We start from the raw sequence: 21,051 nt of genomic DNA, 5'->3' as shown, positions 1-21,051 counted from the left end.
TAGCTATTGCGGTTTGAACTGCATGAACAATTTTTTCTTTATTGCTGAATTTCTGTTCAGCTTCTGTGTACAAGTGTGATTTGAATGCAATTGGTACCTTTTCTCCCTCATTAGAGGTCAGGTATGTGAATCCGCATCTCCCTGGGATGACTCGAATCACAAGATTGCGTGTATTGTCACGTGTTTCTAATTTTGTTTTAATTAGCATGTCTGTTTGTAAGGATCTCAGAATTTCTGTGTGTATTTGAGTCCAATTGGATCTTTTAAAATCTGGTTTTATCAGATCATAAAGGGGTTTAACCCTTTCTGCGTACTTTGCAATGTATGTTCTTCCGAAATTCAGGAAGCCTAGAATTGACTGTAGGTTTTTTAGTGTTCTAGGTGCTTGGATTACGGCACATTTCTCTAGGAAATTGTCAGCCAGGCTTTTGCCTTCACTTGATAATTCATATCCTAAGAACAGGACTTTCAGATGGGCAATTCTGGATTTTTTAAAGTTGAATTTGTAACCCTCTGCTGCGAACCCAAGTATTATGGTGTTCACTCTCTTCAAGTGAGTATCCAAGTCATCGTCTGTTAAGTATATGTCGTCGACATAAGATAATGCTTCATCATCATATGTTTGTAGTAATTCTGTTACTCTCGCTGAGAATACCCCCGGGCTGTTTTTGTACCCCTGGGCTAACCGACAGAATTGTTTTTGAGTGCCATTTATTGAGAATGCAGTTAAATATCTGCTCTCTGGTGCTATGTTTTGACAAAAGAATCCATTAGAGATGTCTAAGGTTGTTTTGTATTTTTTGCGCACTATGTTATTCATTAGTGCAGCACTATGTGAGTTTTGCACTGCAAAAGTTTTGCAACATGTGTTAAGGTGTCGGTAATCCAAAACTAGACGGTATGAATTGTCTGGTTTGGAGACCGGAAACAAAGGGTTGTTCATTTGTGAGGTGCAAGTTTCAATCACCCCCTGGTATTCTAGCTGATCTAGTATTTCTTTTACCTGTTTTTTAGCTTCTTGCTTAATTGGGTACTGCCTTTGTGCAGCAGGTTGTGATTTTAACTGGATTTTGTGAGGAGGAGAGTCCTCATCCCATCCTACATGATTTTTATATAAAGCAGGAGCTAGAGCCACTGCCCACTTTCTAGCAAGTGTGTATTTTTTATGAATTGGGATATGATTTGAGAAGGCAGGCATAATTATTTCATCGCCATGAGGGCACTCCCTGACAAACTCTGGTGGCCAGTCTTTTTCAGCTAGAAGGATGTCATAGCCCTTGGAGAGATTATCCCAAAATAGTCCCCTTATTTTTCTAGTCTTATCCCCCTCTATACGCAATGTTATTTCGTATATTTTGTGAGGTTTGCTAACTCTGGTATCTGCAGTTTCCACTTGAAGATATTCATTCGTGTCCACTGTCTCCAGATGATTCATAAGGACTTTGCGAGCTATGCTCACTTCTGCTGCGCTGTCTAGCATTGTCTGAGCCCATTCTCCGTTTTTCAGTTGTGTCCTCAGAATTCTCGGCATTGTTAACTATTTTAATGCTGGCTACCTTCTTTTTTGGAAATTGTAATTTCTTTTTTAGCTGAGCAGGTTCCTTGTCTTTGGACTTGGCGTGCTCTTTTCTTTGTTCTGATCGTCCTCTTCTTTCCGATTTCTGCGAGGAAGTCTGAAAAGATTGAGAGGGACGTGTATCAATGTCTTGATATCTATCATGCTTCTTTATATTATCCCTATTTCTAAGGTTATATCTTTTCCCAGAGGGGTCACTCTGAGGTGACCTGTGTCTTTGGTTCGGAGATTTCTCCCTTCGCCTAGGAGACCTTCCCCTGGACTGGAATTTCTTTTCTTTAGGATTGGATTGTTTGTTTCCATCCCAGTTCTTTTTTGGTGAATTATTATTAAAAAATATTTTTTCAGGACTTTCAGTCAGTTGCGGTTTTACTGGTATTCCACCTAAACTATCTCTACCTAGTTCCTCATAGGATTTTTCTATGATTCTGGCAATTTCAGCTGGTTGGTCTGCTATATCTGTCTCTTTTAACCTCTGGCGGATCGCCACGTTTGCTGCTTCACCCTTTATGTTGGCTAACAATATAGCCGAGACCTGCTTGAAGTCTTTTAGTAATTTCATACCAAGAGTTAAAGCGGGTTCTGGACCGTATTCATCTTGAATTTGTTTTAGCACATCTGGTATTACCGAAATGGATGGAACACCGTGCGTTTTTGTGTAGATGGAAGCAAAGACTGTACCCCAAGTGTCACAGTCCTCTATGTGTGGTGCGATTCCCATTGGAAGACAGATAGTCAGAATCCTGTGTTTTTCTAACGGGGTGGTGTCAGGAAACACCGCCTCTATTTGGGTGATTTTTTGTGCCAACCAGAATGGTATTTGTTCCCGTTTAGCCGGTACTTTACCTAGGCAGGATTGGATGTTCTGTGGTGTAATTTTATTTGTGTTCCCCTGGTGAGGGGTCAGCTGTGGAAGTTTAATTGCTGGCTGAATTGTTGAAGTCCGCATCACATACTGGACTAATTGTCTATGAATTTTTATTAATTGTTTTAGGTGTGTTAAAAGCTCTGCTGCAGACATCCCGTCGATGTCTGGATGTGGTGTGTATCCGGCTAGGACCGGCCACGTTGCTCCTGGTCTACCTAAAGGACCGAGCCTGGTGATGTGATTGTTATGTTTTAGGGCGCCATCAAATAAGAGCAAATGCTCTTGAAATTTGAGTGGTACTTCCACCTCCTCGAAAGGAGTGTACGTTTCAGGAGGTTCCTCTATTTTGTAATAGTGGAAGTACTTTGTTACAGGATTTGCTGCTGGAAAGTTTATCCATGAATAGTATACCTCTGTCTGCCGATATTCGTGTGCCTCAATTACGAATATGACTGTACCACCTCTAGGTGTCAGTCCATTTTCTATAAGTTTTAAAGTTATAGATTTCCTTTTGATGACTGGGATGAGTATTATATCCCGGTCTGCGTCTTGCAGTGCAGTATCAGCTGCTGCTATTTCAGCTGCTAATCTAACTGCCTCTCTTTCTCCTTCACTGTCTGACATTGTACTGTCCAGAAGGTTATTTTGTTTGTTTGCAGATCAGGTTTCTTATGGAAACAAAGATTAGATGCACAATATTTTGGAACGGTGTATCCTTCAACATTGACTAAACCAAGAACCATACATAGGAGTTCCCTCCTGCGAGGTCTGGCGGATATAACCTTTCACCCACTCCAGACGTCTTTGGAGTATTATGGGAAAAGGGGTCTGAGTGAGAAAGCACGACTGAGTTACTCTAAATGTCTTACGTTAGTTTTATCGCCCTTTCCAAACGCGTTGGGCGCCATGTAGTGTAGTTCCTATCATCCCAATAGGCTCTGCGCATTGGAATAATACCTACAATAGTAAAGGCCTAGATCAGACGTTAACTAGGTCTACTACTGTCGATATTAGACTTAAAGTTTTGGGTTTGCCAGCTTAGCTCAGAGTTCACTAGAAACTTTCTCGAATGTTCAGGTAGGACTTAACTTCCCTGATTAGACAAGAAGGGATTTAGTTTCTGACAACCATAGAACATGACAACTTTGCTCTCCCCTAATCAAGAGTATATCTCGAGAGTCGTGTGAACAAAAGGCAATTTATTTTACTCAGTCAGTACGTGCATTCTTAGTCTCATCAGATTGTAGAGAAAAGGAAGAGACGGGCGTGTTCAATAAAAAGGTGTTATTTATTGATCAGTCTCTTTTCTCATACAAGAGAAATGGATCGATATTATTGCAATACTTATAGTTAAGTAAAGTGCATACATTAAAAGCAATAGTATAAAATAATACTGTAAAAACATTGATATGGTTTCTAAGCCATATGATGTTTAAAATGAATAAAATATATTACATACACATATACATTTGACTAAACGTACTCAACTGGTGTTTCTAAATACGCCTACCCCGTGTACCTGACCTAAGCCTGATGCGTGGGCGGGAATAGAAAGTTACAGTTTAAGTTAAGTTTGTTTTTGCCAAGTGACTAACTTAAGAATTCTCTGTGAGGGGTTATTCAGTTCTGTACCTGGAAGTTAGGATGAATGAGGGATGGTATCTCTCTCTCTGCTCTCGATATTCCAGGCTGCCTGCGAGGGCTACCCGGAAGCGCCGGTGCTGGGTCTCTCGGCAGGAGAAAGCAGCGCGTCTCGTTCTCAGCGCGTCAGGAAGGCGGGGCTGTTGCCAGCGGGGTCTGCTCTGCTCTGGGCTTCGGCAAGTATGGCTGCTCCGTCTCGTCACCACCGCGTGTGTTTGCATAGGGCAAGATCGGTAATATTTATACCTTTAAGGTGCCGAGATTGACGTAAGGATGGACATAGATACGTCAATAAAGATGTCATACGACCAGGTCGTTAGCACATTCTTTTGCTGAAGTTCTCTGTGAAATCAAAACAATGGCCGCACGGATTTTCCAGGTTGTCATAGGTTTGATTTGTTATGAGAACTCCGTATGCCTTATCAGGGGCTGGAGGAATATCGCTTGTCTAATTAGATCGCAAGCGTTATGACCTAATCAGATAACACGTTCCTGTGCCGTAGTGTGACTGCGTCAGATAACGGTATCTGCATCATGGGGGTTTTCTGCCTCATGGGCTGACTGCTAGTTAACTTGTTAGTTTGTTTAACCAGAATAGGGTCAGGAATAGGGGGATCGATTCAGAACCTATAGGAATACATGACAAAGTAAGTGGGAGGTATTTACTCGCAGTAAAATAAATCATCTTTCCTTTGAATTTAGTCACTTAGGCACAGTGGCAAATGTTTTTACGTTGTTAATTAATATTGCATTTTAAAAGTGAAAAGAAATAAGTTTACGTATTACCTTGCAAAGGAGGGAGTCAGTTGCGGAGCTGCGCTGACGTCACTCAGAGTCGCGATGTTATTGGTTGAGACAGCGGGTGTGTAGCTGAGGTAATTGTAAAGAAGGGGTGAGTGCAGGAGCGTGGAAACTTGTCTCACGAGAAAAGCAGCGCAATCATTGTTCAATAGTTATTTGAATTCTGAACACTAATTGGCTCTTGGAAAAAAAGAAATGCGCTGGTATTGGTGAATCATTTAGTAAACAATTGATTGTAGCTGCATATTAAAGTTATTGGTGTAAAGTATATGTGGCATTTAGATCCAACAGTTATAGGAAATAGACCTGATAGGGAGTACTTAGCTTTTGCGTATGAGCTATACATATGGGGAAGACCTCATATCATGTACAGAGGAGAGAGAAAAATGTTGCTATTTAAAAAGATTAAGAATTTCTTTAAAAAGGACAAAACGATTAAAACTAGAGAAGGGATTATTATTCCTCCACCAAATACGCCCACATCATACATGATGGTAGAAAGGCACCTGTGTGTGGTTAGAGAATTGGACAGAGTACACAGAAGATGATGGTGTTTTGGCATTTCCAGAACATGGTAACTTTAATGGTAGAGTTTTGTACAATCTGAGAACACGCATGAATTAATTAGATCCTAGACCTAGACAGATTAACTCAGTACGAAGCATTAGAAGAATGGGAGACTGAGGCTTTCGTGCGAGAATGACCCAGAAGCGACAGAAGTTGGAGTCAATTTTATCCCAGATTTCCAAAAGAGACACGAGATAAACAAATGAAGAAATGGAGACAGTCTATGTTAGTAGAAGGATTATATCCTGTGCGGACTTTGAAGGAAGCATCAGGAAGCAAATGCACAGAGAAAACGAAAAATTTAATGATTAGTGGTGAATCAGATGATGACTATTTGGAGGATTTATTAATGAAAAGTCCGCCACCTTACCATGAAGAAGCAAATAAAGTTATCCCGAGTGCCCCGTTCTTAAATCCACCTTTGGTTCCGCAAGTAGTGCATGAAACCTCGTTAGAAAAAGTGTTACAGGAAAGGGAACGAGAAGCCATAAATAAACAGAGAAGTGAATTCATCCAGAAAATTTCACAGCTAAATATGAGTCCTGAAGCCTTGACCATTCCGGTAACCATAGTTCCCGTGGTTCCATTAAATGGAGAAAAACAGTCCTGTCCTAGACCTCCTGTCTTAACTACACCTGTAGTGCAACCTAGAAAAGAACCCTTGATAATTGATGATCAAGCAAGTGAATGTGAGTCAGTGATTTCCCTGATGGATTTAACTATAAGGGAACCGGTGGGTGATTCTGTCAGGAAAAACACTCCTGGAAATTCTAGAGAGGTGCGGATGGAAACATCCTCGGGTACAGGAAGTGCTACTGTAGTAACCCCAGAAGAAATAGAGAGATGGTCCCGAGAAATAGGAAAACCAAAATCCCAGCCGAAGGTATTGGATATTTTTAAAATAAGAGTCTAATAAGAGGAACTGATGGCTGGAAATGTGGGTTTAGATGGGTTACACACTCTCAATGAAGACGAATTGTTGTTTATATTCCAAAGTATCACTCAAAACATTTCATGAAAAGTTAATGAGTTTGGCTGCTGAAATGGGAATTGATATTGGGAAATCCAAAGTCTTACAGAAACCATACCGAGCTGAATTTTCTGACAAAGATTTAGAAAACATGGATGTGTCAGGACGTAAAGTGCAGATCAAGGAGTTAATATCATTTTTGCAGAAGTGGGGTGATTTAGACAAATAGAAAGCTAGATGGACAAAGAAAAAGAAGGAGGCCCAGGCGAAAAATCTGCAAGTGAATATTTATTAGAAGAACCAGAAAAAGTGGAAAGGTTGTGCCCGATGATAGAAGTGCCTGGAGGAGGTTATGTGCATGTCCCATGATCCCGACAAGATATTTTATCATTTACGAATGATTTCCCGAAACTCAGAGAGAAACCTGTAGAGTGGTACAGACAAGTCGAGAGATTTGTTAAAGTTTCAAAAGTACTGCTAAAAGATTTAGATAGGTCATTTGACATTGTGGTTCCTGTGGATCTATGGACAGAATGTAAAATAGCGGTTGATTGGCCTAATGAGTACCCTAGAGACCCGAAGACAGGAGCCCCGTCAGATGAAGTCATGAAAAAATATAATCAAGTAATACTATACTTGAAAGGAAAGGTACCCCCAAAAGAAACTGGCTGGTCAAGAATAGACAGAACTACCCAAAATAAAGATGAATCAGAACATTCATATTATGAACCCCTTTTACAGGTATTCAAGCAGTACAGTGGGTTGAAAAGCATTGACACGAAAGACATGACCCATTTTATTTATCGATTTGTGTCAGGGTTAAAACCAGAAATTTCGCAAATGATTAAAGACCATAAAATCTGTTGGCAGGCCAAACCGATAGATTAAAAACGTAAGTATGAAAAATATTGTGGGGATGAAATTGACAATAAACGAAAGAATTTAGAAGAAAAAGTAATGTGGGCACAAGTAAAATTAGCAGAGCAACAGGAACTTCAGTTAAGCCAATTGAAAAATAATCAAAATCAAGGAGACGGAAATGGAGGTAAACCAAGAGGTAGAATGAACAGGGAGGAGGCTAAGAAGAAATTTCTTTGTCATGGTGTGGAAAAATGGGGCATTGGAGGAACGAGTGTAAAGCTGTATTGAGTAACCCTGTACAAAATGACAATTTGAATCCACAGACGCAGAATGGGGTGTCAAGGAAGCCACAGCAACAGGTAATACAGAACCTGTTACCACTTGCACCTATGCCAGATTCTGGTAGCCAAGCAAATTACAAGGTGATACCACAAATTGGGAGGGAAGTGGAAGGAGAGACGCAGTGACATCACAATTTCTTTTGAGTGACGCATTTTTCGAGGAAGATAGTTACTGACGGTGCCTGAGAGGGGAGGACGAGGAGTGCGTGCTTGGCGCTTCCTTGCCAGTAGATCAGTCTTTCCATACATTGAGGAAAAAGTTGAGGGAAATGATGTTACCTTTTTGTTGGATACTGGCGTTACCCGTTCTACTGTGAGAACAGCAGACGTTCCAAACCTACCCCACTCGGGAGAAGCGATCCAAGTAGTGGGCATTTCTAATAAACAAATTAGTACCCCTGTTACAGAACCTATGGAGATCAGAATAGGGAATTTTAAAGAAATGCACAAATTTGTGGTGTGCAACTCCAATCCAGTAAACCTATTAGGGAGGGTCTTACTGTGCAAAATGAATTGCACCATTTTTTGCACCCCAATTGGTGTTGAAATTCAAACCCCAGACGAAGATTGAGTATATAAATTAATGTTAGCCAAACAAGAAACTGAAAATAAAAAGATGTTCGTGACAGACCTCTCAAAAGAATTGCAGCGTACAGTGAATCCTGAAGTGTGGGATTTCACTGGAAAAGATGTAGGATTAATGGCAAATGATGACCTGGTAAAAGTGACAGTGATAGAAGGTGTAGTTTACCCAAACATTCGACAATTCAAAATGAGCCCGGAAATAAAAGCAGATGTTGCAGTAGAAATAAAACGTTTGGTTGAACAGGGCATTTTACAGGAAATAATGAGCAGTCCCTGTAATTCACCCATAATTGGCATAAAGAAACCGAGCGGGAAATATAGGGTCGTGCAAGACCTTCGCAAAATTAATAAAATTGTTGTCCCATGTTGTCCAGTTGTGCCAAATCCTGCAGTGATTTTTTATCAGATACCGTGGGGAGCCGGATGGTTCACAGTAATAGATCTGTGCCATGTATTTTTCTCAATACCATTTCATCCAGATAGCAAATATCTTTTCTCATTCAAATTCGACGACCATGTCTGCGTTTGGAACCATGTTTCTCAGGGGTACACATAAAGTCCATCGATTTTTAATCAGGTTTTGAAAAAATGCCTTGAATCTCTGGTCTTGCCCGGACAGTCCGTCCTGGTGCAATATAGAGACGTGCTCGAGTGCTGAGAAGACGCCGGATAAGTATTCTCCACTGTAGAATAATCGAAGGGAGATTGGAGCATGCTCACCCATGGGAGCTGCACCCCTGTTTTTAAATTCCTCGTGGCTGGTATGAAAGTCACAGCCAACTAAAGGTACACAACGGCCAGTGGCTTGTGCGGTGGCATTTATTGGTTTTGCCCTGAGGAAATTGCCTGATAAAAACCAAGGCAATGAAACATGTCGGCTGTAAGTAGGATGTGAATCGATGGGTAGTATTCACATCCTTCTTTTTTATCTTTTTTATATTTAAGTGTACACTGTTTGCAACAAAGATTAGAACACGAATTTTTTTTTGGTTCTAGTTGCACAGTAACTTATATGTTGTATGTTATATGTCCAATGTCGTAAGTTTTGTCACATATAAGTTGTGTCCATTGCACCATTCACTGTCTCCCCACCCTGGGTTTAGGCACGTTTTCGTTAAGACTTGATGGCACCAATGATGAGAACAGGGCCATCCTGGTGAGTACCAGCCAGGGGTCCCATTGGTGGTGCGCCCGTGAGGTGCCATCTCGCCTTCCCCACTTTTTTCATGTGTGTTAAATGTGTGTGGGTCATGTGCTGTTTCAATGTAGATGGATCAGAGAGGGGCTATTTTATAAAGGCGTTAGACTGAGACAATTTTGATAAATCTCTAAAGGCTAGAGTTTTCCTGGAAACACTTGTAGTTTATCCAGTTTTGTCTACAGATCAAGAATTTATAAACGCCGTTAAAACTACGGCATTGGATGTGTAATGATGTATTGAGTGGAGGGTGCCGTAGTTTTGTTTTTCCCTCTATACTCCTTGGTGTTTTCACTTCGCAATATAGAGACGACCTGTTGGTGGCGTCTAAGACTCGGAATGACTATGTTGTTAATACTATTGCATTGCTGAATCATTTGGCAGAAGGAGGGCATAAAGTGTCACTTGAGAAGTTGTAATTCTGCACCACATCGGTAAAGTATCTGGGGCACCAGATAGAAAGAGGTGTCAGACGACTTACCTCTGAAAGAATCAAAATAGTCAGAAACATTAATCTACCGCAGACACAGAAAGAAATCAGAATGTTTCCTGGAGTTGTAGGTTACTGCCGACAGTGGATTGTGGGATTTGCAGTCCTAGCTAAACCTCTGATACAAATGACAACGAAAAGAGCAAAAGACCCAGTAGAGTGGGATGACGAAAGCATGACGGCCTTCTTGAAGCTGAGAAACTGCCTTTGTTCAGCTCCAGCCTTAGGGCTGCCTGACTATTCAAAAGAATTTGCGATGCATAGGACAATTGTGCACTTTCTGTTCTGACCCAAACTCATGGATTAATGAGACGTCCTGTGGCATATTTTTCATCCACGCTAGATCCAGTGGCATCTGCATTGCCAGGTTGTCTGAAAGCAGTAGCAGCAACCTGTATGAGTCTCAAGCAAAGTGAATCCATCATTATGGGACACCCTGTAACTGTGTATGTTCCACACTCAGTGATGATTCTGTTAACCACAACACGTACTCAGTATTTGACTCCTAGTCGGCTGACTAAATATGAGCGAATTCTTCTACGTGCAGGGAATGTAACTATTGCCAGGTGTACTGTCTTAAATCCAAAAAGGGGGTGGTGATGGACAGAGTATCTGAGTTAATCAGAACACTCCTACCCAGTCAACAGATCAGGGCTTGATCCATCACCGTTTTTTAGCTCACTGTCTTAAATCCAGCCACACTGTTACCTAATGCACTCTGCGCAGAAGTGAAAGGGGAAGTCGAGCATGATTGCATCCACCTCACAGAATACAGTACTAAGCCCCGACCAGACATAAGAGAAGAGCCATTGTTGACATTTGAACATGAGCTGTTTGTGGATGGCTCATGCATGAGACATGAGGAAGGAGGATTAAGTGCTGCTTATGCTGTGTATGCTTTGTGGGGTCCAGTGGAAGCATCCTATTTACCTGGAGTCAAGTCTGCACAAGTAGCCAAATTAGTTGCATTGACAAGAGGCTGCAAATTTGGGAAACATTTGAGAGTAACCATATACACTGACAGTCAGTATGGTTACGGGGTTGTGCATGACTTTGGTCAACTTTGGATGCAAAGGGAGTCTCTGACTTCTTCGGGTACTCCTTATGTAAAAGACTTACTAGAAGCAATTCAATTACCAAAAGAGGTGGCTGTGGTCAAGTGTGCTGCTGCTCACTAATCTGGAAATGACAAAGTGACAGCAGGTAACCGATACGGTGACCAACTAGCCCAGCATTGTGCCAAACATAAGATGGCAATAAATAAGAAAATTGATGCACATGGAAACAGCTGCCAACTTATGTTGCTTGGAAGAGTGAAAACATGGGAAAAAGTGAGAGATTTATAAAATGAGGCAGAAATGAAAGAAAATGAAGAGTGGGAGAAAATAGGATGTCGGAGAAGGGCTGAGGATGGTGCTATTGTTTACTTTGATGGGAGACCTGTGTTACCAGATTGTATGCTCGCTCCTATGGCTAGGATGTACCATGGAAGTTCACACATAGGTAGAGACGCTATGATTAGACAGTTCAGACAGAGTTGGTTCAACGCGAGGTTCAGGAATGTAGCAGAGAGTCTTTGCCAAAGATGTATAACATGCCAAAGAATGTATCCTGGTAAGAGAACTGTAATGCTGCCAGGAAAGATTGGAAAGGCAGAAGGTCCCTTCATACGACTCCAGATTGATTTAATTCAATTACCCGCTTGCCAAGGACTGAAGTACGTCCTTGTCATTGTCTGCCTGTTTTCAAAATGGGTGGAAGCTTATCCTACTCGCAGGAATGATAGCATCACTGTAGCTAAGTTACTACTGAGCGAACTCATACCATGTTTCGGTTTTCCAGTAGCGATTGAATCAGACCGAGGGTCTCATTTTAATAATGAAATAATTTGTCTGATCTGTGAAGCATTCAAAATTGAGCAAAAACTGCACTGTGCATACCGCCCAGAGGCTTCTGGAGTGGTAGAACAACTGAATGGCACAATTAAGCCACGATTGGGAAAGATGTAGGAATCTACCCGATTGGAGTGGCCTGATGCTTTACCTCTTGTTCTGATGGGACTCAGAAGCATTCCTGACAGAAACACAGGCGTGAGTCCCCATGAAATACTCATGGGAAGAGCAATGAGGCAGGCATGGGTACCAGGACACAAGCTGATAAATATATCAGATGATTTAGTGCTCGAGTACTGCAAAGAACTGGCTTACCAAGTGCGTTCTATTTCTCACCAGGTTGGGGAAGCCGCTGTCGCCAGACCATCGACTCCAGCACATTAGGTGACTGGGTAGTGATAAAAGAACATACTTGAGAATCTTGCCTAGCACCAAGGTGGGGAGAGCCACATCAAGTGATATTGGTTACTACCACAGCTGTAAAGTGCAGGAGAATTCCAAACTGGATCCACGCGAGTCACACCAAGAGGGTAACTGAACCTAATGACATAGGAGCTGAAGGTTGTGCAGCTGAGGGGTCTCAAGAAGTTGATCTCGAAGTAGTTGATGAACACTCGAGCACCAGTCAGGATGAATGGATTCCAGTAGTTGACATACCTGCAGACTATGTGAGAACCAGAAGTCAAACCTATCTAGATAGACAGAGTGATAGTGAGGATGAGACAGGAATAGAAGAAGGTACTCAGATCATAAAAATCCAAGTCAAAAGTGATTCTGAGGAGGACCAGATAGGGAAATGTTAGTGTACTCAGAAATTTGAAAATCAAGCCAGTACTACAGAGTCTGAGGAGGGAAAGATAGGTATTAGGGTGAAAGCTGAGGCAGAAAACAATCAAGAAATCCAAAGACCTGAGCAGGACTGGACAGGCATAGAAAAACGTGTTCAAGTAGAAGAAGGCGAACAAAATCAAAGTCAGAGTCAGAGTCAAATACAGCAAACTCCTGAACAAGGTCAGATTAGTATCCAGGCAGAAGAAACCAAAGTAAGCCCTGGACCTAGTCAGATAGAGAGGAATTCAGAAGTTGACAGAGAACAAGTAGTGCCACCACTGAACGAAAATAAAAGAGCATATGAAGAAAGTCAAAGCACAGTGCCAGCTAAAAGACTCAGACAGGGAGATAAGTGACCTGGTTTTGTCAAAAGAGTTAAATTTCACCTTAAAACAATAAATGAAGAACCAGAGCAAGTAAACGAAATATCAAGCCAAGCTGGACCGTCCACAGAGCAACCCAAAAGGAAAAGTCCACGTTTGAAAGACTGAATAACAAGTTTAAAGGACCTGAGTGGACGTACGTCATACTTGAAGATTTCGAAAATCTAGAGTTGAGTGATGACGAACTGATTGTTGATCAGACTGACAAGGAAGTGAGACGAACTTGAGAAAAATTCACAAGTTAAAAGTCTGTGAAAAGTTACAAAGAGGAGATAAAATCTCCTTAGTCTAAAATGGCTGATTATAATGTTAACGGAAGACCGAAAAGAAATTGTTTAAAGACATGCTGTAGAATATGTACATGTAGTATAGTAATATTAGTTATAGTATGGTTTGGATTGACATTAGCTATACCTTACCTAATGAGCAAAGAAATGCAGAATAACACTAATATACCTAAGCAAGTAGATTCACCTGAGACACTAGATATACATACACCTGAGAAAGCAGTTACTCTTAAGCAACCTGAAGTAGATTTAGAAGCACCAGATGAGGAGAATTACATTATAGAAGGGCTAGAAATAGAACTCATTTAAATGTATTTGCTAACCTGTTAGTACATTATATAGAAGCTATGGTAATCAGTGACTGCTACGTGTGCATGAAGATGCCCACATCAGTAGCTGAAGGGGTCACTTACCATCATTTACCTCTGACCTATGGTATTTCATGTGGTATTTTAGCCAGTCTGTTTAATAGAACTGGAAAATTACAATATTATTATTCTGATTTTGATGTAGTCTTTTCTAGGGTTCCTTTACATAGAAATTTAAAACGTATTTGTAGTACTAGAGACTCCACTCACTTCATGGGAGAATCTTTTCTAACAGTCGGATCAATAGATATAGCTAAGGCTCACAAAGAAAATCTAACATGCACATTACAAGAGAAAGAAAAGATGTTTTTACATTTAGTCGAGAAAAGGAGACAGGATTTCCATAGAAACGCCACTGATCATAAACAAAAGAGTCCTAAATGGGCTGAAAATAAAGAGTTTACCTCTAATGGCAAGACTCAAGCTGCTATGTTGCTGGATTTAAAAAAGAAAGGGAAGCTCTGTCTCCATAGAGAGAAAACAGATTGTTATAACAATATATTCATTGGTTCCAGTGAATGTGAACACAATTTCAAAGTTATTGGGGGTTGGGGTTTCAAAGATGGAACTGAACCTGTATTCCCTGGAATTTATTACATTTGTGGGAACAAGGCCTATTTTAAATTGCCTGATCATTGGTATGGGAGTTTCTATTTTGGAATAGTATTCCCAAAGGTATACCACGTGGAGAAAATCACTGGAAGCAATGAAGAAACTAATGGACTAACTCGTAGTAAATGAACATCATTTGCTGAAATTGTAGGTGACCTATTTAGTGCAATAATACCTTCAGTGGGAGTGGTTCTGAGCACTCAAAGAGTTTGCAAATTGTCAACAGTGGTGGATCGCTTATCGACTGACACTGCTAGTGGATTTTTGTTGATCAATACCGAATTGGTTGCGGTAAGATCAATGGTTTTACAAAATCGACTTGCTCTTGACATATTATTGGAAAAAGAGAGCGGAGTCTGTAGAATGCTGAAGACGCAACATTGTTGCACTTACATTCCAGACGAAAGTGTGGAAATTAAAAAGTACGCAAGAAATATTACTAATTTGAGAGAAGAACTGGAACCACTGGAGGTTGACAGTGCATGGAAGAGACTAATTAGTGGTCTCTCCTCAATAGGTAGTTGGTTTACTAACGTAGGAAAGAGTTTTGTAGGTAAAATACTGATGCCAATGGTGGGAGTAGCACTTCTGATTTTAGGGATAATAATTTGCTGCAAATGTCGCAAACACAAGAAAACATATAAAGTAAATCAGAAAGGAAAGAAAAGAAACTTCAGTGAAATCCAGCTTGAAGAATTAAATGGGAATTTGTACAAGAAGATGAAAAACTTCCACATGAATAATGGGGAAAAGCCTAAAAGAGTGTTTGAAGAAATAGAAATGAGTAAATGTTGAAAAGTTGGCATCTGTTTCTGTAATATGTGATATAAAATATCATCGAAGAGGGGATTGATGGAGCAAGGTTTCGCACGTAAAGCGCCTTGCTTGGACTCAGCCCTGTCGAAATAAACTGTAATACACTAATAAACATGTTTCGTCTTATTAAGAATGCAAAACACGACATTTCTAGTATCTAGGGGAAGCTTTTTTAATGTGCTCTTTACTAACAGTAACTCGAGTGATCTAATATGGCCGCCGCAACGCGGGAACTATTCTGCGCAGGCGTCTGTCACACTCACGTGACATGACGCATTCTCTCTGCTTTGTGGGAATTCTTGCTTCTGTACACTAGAACTAAAGATGGCTGCTCAATGTTCTCATGTGCTAATGCTTGCGCTATTGCTTTTACTAAGTTGTTCTTTCTGCATAACAACTAATGCTCTAATTAAAATAAAGTAATGGGAATAGAGTAGAGATAAATGGTATACAGTGCATTCATTTATTTCTTGTTCTAAAACTGTTTCTTTTCTACTTTTACATGTATCGTATTTGGGCCTGACATGTACTTCTGAACTCCATCTTTGGAGGAACTGCACCTGTGCAGAGAAGCTCAAATTCCTGGCATTGAAATCCTGCCAAGTCTTGTCTTGCTAGAAGATGTTCCTGGGAACTCGACCTCCTGAACCTCCAAGAGGATGTCAAATTATACATTGTATTTGTTATTGAAACATTCATTGCCGGATGGAATAAAAGTGCATGGGAAAATAAAATATTGGGCGGGAACATAAATCTGAATATTGAAGAGCATGACCTCATAACTGCTATGGTGTGATGACCTCTCCTTGTCTTTTGACCAATCAAATTGAGGGAATTCACACATTTGCAACATTGGGGGTGGTACACTGCCCTGGAAAATGGTATATCTAAGGTAGGCTTAGCTAGTTAGATTGTCCGACTTTTTTTCCGAATAGCCGACCTGTCACTGACCCAACGCACTCAATAGGCGACCGAGAGCAGAGGTGCTGGCGGAGCACTCTGTCAGAGGATTCGAGAGCAGAGGTGCTGGCGGAGCACTCTGTCAGAAGAATCGATAACCCAATCGGGGTTCTGGGAAGGAGTTCGATAACCCAATCCGGGTTCCTGGGGAAAAGATTCGCTAACCCAAATGTTAGCTGCAGAGAGGGGTGTCACGCTGGTGTTGCACTTTAGCTGTGGGTGCCGGTCCTGACCTTTGTGGTGGTCCTGTCCTGATCCAATTTGGTCCGTACTTATCCTGATTCTGGTCTGCACCTGTTCTATCCTGCTGGCACCTGCATTATCGGGGGTCCTATCCTTTATCCAGCCCGTGACCAGGGTTGGTCTTCACACCATTCTAGGTAAATATAATAATCGTAAGGGTATGTCATTGTGCTGTTTCCCTTTTCTTACCCTTCCTATATATCAATGCTTAAAGAACGTTTCATGATACTCTCACATCATCTTGCTTTGATATTATTCTTAATTGATCACGCCTTGACTAATTTAGTATGGACATTGTCATTTAAAACATTATTTAGATAAAGCGTTTAAATCTTTCCCGAGTCTGTGGTTATTCTATGAGTGCAAATGTTTATTTACTATCTATTTTCTTGCTAACTCCCTTGATTCATTAGGACTCTAGGTACCGGTGACTAGGATTGGTAAGTCAAGGTATAGGTCCTAAAAAAGTAATTATTTACTGGTTTAAAGCATAGGTTTACCTGTTCTAAGTGTGTAAATGTTTATGGGCCCAGGTGAGTATGGTAACAATTCTGGGCAGGTGAACCCGCGCTCTATCACCGATGTGGCGATAATTATTGTTTTATTTACTTCTATAATATCTGTCAAAATCCCTGGGATGGGATTCAGTTGGTTCATGTTACTGGAACATTGACATTTGTGATACATTGTATGGAGGTCTTTTTGTACCCGCTCGATTATGGAATTTAAATCTTGACTTTTTTTTTCTATACCCGAGACATGAATATCTAGGGCTTGCAAAAGGTCGACTTGATACTCTAATTTTTCTGAGTGCTGAGATAATGCTGAAGAAATTGTTTCCATGATATTGATGAAAGGAGACCATAACAGAGTTTGAAAGGGTTGAAAAATGGTCTTCCTGATGGATATCCTTTCACTGACTTGGAGGGGGGCCATCTCCAGAGTTGGTCATGATATTCTCCATGGAATCCTCCACAGGACAGGTGCTTGATTGAGTAGTGAAACCAGACCCTCGAAGAGTTTTTATCGGAAAGAGTAAGGTGTTGTTGTCGTGAAGGGGCCATGTAAATGTTTGTGTTTTTGCATTAGGAGAAGGAATTTCTTTCTTCTGGGCCTCCTGTGTTAGCCCGAAGGAACTTATTTTAAAATCCTGTGTTTCTAGTGCACGTTTTGGCAACGCCTCTAACAGACCCCCTAAGGCGTTTTTTTCTTCAGTTGCAGCAAAGTAATTGTTCATGCTGTCCCTGGACAGAGCCGATGCTTGACTTTCGCCTGATATAGCCTCCGAAATAAACGGCGTAGGTGATGAAAGGCTCTTGATTTGTTATTCTAGTGTTGCTGCTAGTGTCGCTTTGGTTGCGGTTGTTTGTGATGTTTCTGGTTCATTAACATTTGTGTTTATTTGTGCTAACACAGTTACTTGAATGCCAGATAGTTTAAAATCTTTGGGGTGCTAAAGATGTCCTCTGGCAGAATGGCGGTCTGTACAAGCGGCATGTTGGATGTGGATGCTGCTGGAGATGATATTCTTGTTATTGTATCCTGAATTCGGAGCCCTAAAGGAATTAGGAAGTCTGTAATTTTAATTTTCCTGCCTCCTAGTTTTTTTATTGGCATTGGTGACGATGTTGGTGCTGATTCTGGGTTTATTTACAATTGTGTCTCTTCCGTGGATAAAACAGGGACTCCCTTACTGGTCTTCCTGATATTCTGGCAAGCTTTATTCTTCTGCTTAACTTCTGATCTTGTCCTCCCAGATCGCATTACAGCCTTCCATCTGCTTCCCTGGAGGCTTGCATTTCCCCTCACTTCACAATTCACTTCACAATTCACTTCCCAATTTGCGGTTCACGGGGGACTAAGTCCACTTTTCACTTCGAGAGGAATCCTACTTGAAATACTTTTGAAGAGCTCCACCCAATTATATAACATTTTGGTAGAAGGGTGCAAAGAGTTTTATGGATTTTCAATTTCTCTGCATAGGCACTGACACTCCTTGTCTCACGTGTCTCACGGAGTGCAACGGTAGGGAACACTCTGATAACCCTATAACTGAGGCCTGAAATTTGGGGCTCGGGCTAGAGGTAGGGCTAGGGATGGGAGAGGGAATAGTACCAAGTTCGGCACATGTGTGCTCAAAAGCGCTTGAAAATGTTCAGTAATTAAAAGCTTGTCTGAGGCTCAAACTCTGATGACTCGTTGACTCAGTGATTGCGTGGAGGTGAGACGAGGTGAGGATGGGGGGATGAAGAGCGGGAGGAGCAAGCCGGAAACAAGCAGGAACAGGGCACTCTGGCGAGCCGCAAGACGCACCGAACCTGGTTGAGCCGCTTCCGCAGTCATTGACAGATGACATGGGTAAGCATCTGTTCGTTTACATATTTGTCGCTGACATGTCATCAGAAATAGCTAATCGCCTAAGGCTAGGAAGAGTTCATGGGATACGTCCTCCCAGTCTCCCTTTTGACTATGGCCTAGTATTATGAGCGTCAGGAATTGGAAGCAAAAGACAAGGAGGATAAAAAGGTTAAGGATTTGAAAAGAAAAGTTATGTTGGCTCAAGTCTATGATCCACCATTTAGAGGTAATGCGAGAGGTGGACGTGCGATGTATCACCCTGGTGTACCCCCTGTCCCTCAAACAACTTTTTCTTCTGATCAATGCATGTATTGTAGGAGTTTGGACATTGGCGTTCTGGGTGCCCCCTTTTACGAGGTCAGCAGTATCAGCGAGGTAGAGGCAGTATGAGAGGCCGCCCAGGGAACACAGGAAATAGGGGAGGCATGGAAAATGATACCAGATATGAGCCAGCTGGAGCTAATCCTACTTCTTTTAATACTTTTGACAGACAAAATCAATACCAAATGTCTGATTATTTGGTTGATGGCCCTAAGGATTCAGATTATGCATAGGAATGCCTAGGATGGGGTAAGGAACTGGTTGAAGTTCCAGTAGATCAGAGGGGTCCCTATGTCAATGCAAACTTCTTGGGTTCTACTGATCGCTTTCTGGTTGAAACAGGAGCTACTTGTAGGGCTCTGTCTAAAGAATTGGTTCCTGGGGCTCCCCTGTCTGGCGCTATGAAAACATCGATAGGATTCGATGGGGCACCTTTCCTTAGTTCACTGTCACAGCCACTTGCATTCACTGCAGCATGTCCATTTCTGCTTTCCCCTAACACACCGGATAATATTGTGGGTATTGATATGCTCAATTATTTTCGTGCTACAATATGTTGTTTACCAGAAGGTGTACGTGTTATTTTAAATGACAACTATCCCATGGTTGAGAGGTCTTGTCTCATTAAAGAGCATGTTCCTCTGGCATTGTTACCTAGCACCTTGTGGGCTATACTGATACCGACAAATGGTTATTCCACCAGTGCATATTCAAGTAACAGAAGGTGCGCCATTGCCTCGATTACCCCAATATAAAATCTCTCGAGAAGGTGAAGAAGCATTGATACACATTGTGCAGGAATTGATTGGAGTGGGGGTTGTGTAATAGCCCTATTCCCATTTTGAAAAAGGACACTGATTCTAAGGTTTATAGATTTATCATTGACCTGCGAGAAGTCAATAAGATCAGAGTGCCCCAATACCCGGTTGTCTCTGACATCACAACACTTCTTACTATGGTTCCTCCTACTGCAACTACATTCAGTGTGATCGATTTGAAGAATGCTTTCTTTTCGATACCTATTCATCCTGACAGCCGTTACTTGTTCGGCTTCACTTTGAATAATCGATCTTTCAGATTCTGTAGAGCTCCACAGGGGTATACAGAGAGTCCTAGCATTTATAGCCAGGGCATTGAAACGGCAGATTGATTCTTTCCCTGCACCGAAAGGGGTGGCTCTTATTCAATATGTCGATGACATCGTGTTGGCAGCTGATACCCCTGAACAGTGTGAAGAAGGAACACTGTTATTGCTTTCATTTCTTGCATCCCATCATCACAAGGTTTCTCGAAAGAAATTGCAGTATTGTAGACAGCAGGTTGCCTACTTAGGTCACCTCCTGTCTAGGGAGGGACGTCCACTCACACCAGACCGCATTCAAGCTATTTTGGACACGCCTGTGCCCTGTACTCAGAAGGATGTTTGTGCACTGATTGGCCTTACTTCTTTCTGTAGGCAGTGTATTCTTAGCTTTTCTCACATTGTTAAACCCTTGTTGGCCCTTTTGACTAAAGACACTCAGATGCCTCTCCCATGGACTACTGAATGCCAGAATGCTTTTCAGCAGTTACGTCAAGCTCTTTGCTCTGCACCAGTATTAGGAACTCCAGACTACACTAAGGCCTTCACACTCTATGTACGCGAGAGGGAGGGTTGTGCTTTCTCGCTTCTAACCCAGACACACGGTGATAAGCAGTGTCCTTGTCCCTGTTTTTCAGCTGTCCTTGATCCAGTTGCTCGTGCAATGCCTGGGTGTTTTCGAGCGGTAGCGGCGATAGCTGTGGCCCTACATCAGAGTGAGGAAATAGTCTTGTCTCACAGATTGCTTGTGTTAGTGCCCCATGCAGTTGACTCCCTTTTGAACCAAACGAAAATGCAACACTTGACTAGTGCTCGTTTGACAGGTTATGAATTTACACTTTTGGCCCCTCATATCACATTGAAAAAATGTTCAACTATAAACCCTGCTACACTACTGCCATTTTCAACTACTCAGCCTCAGTTACAAGAGTCACATGACTGTATATTCCTTACTGAAGAGCAAACAAAGGGTCATGTTGACCAACAAGATACGCCCCTTT

Source organism: Lissotriton helveticus, chromosome 4_1 (genome assembly GCF_964261635.1).
Source record: "Lissotriton helveticus chromosome 4_1, aLisHel1.1, whole genome shotgun sequence".
Classification (NCBI taxonomy): domain Eukaryota; kingdom Metazoa; phylum Chordata; class Amphibia; order Caudata; family Salamandridae; genus Lissotriton; species Lissotriton helveticus.
This window is presented reverse-complemented; position numbering follows the sequence as displayed.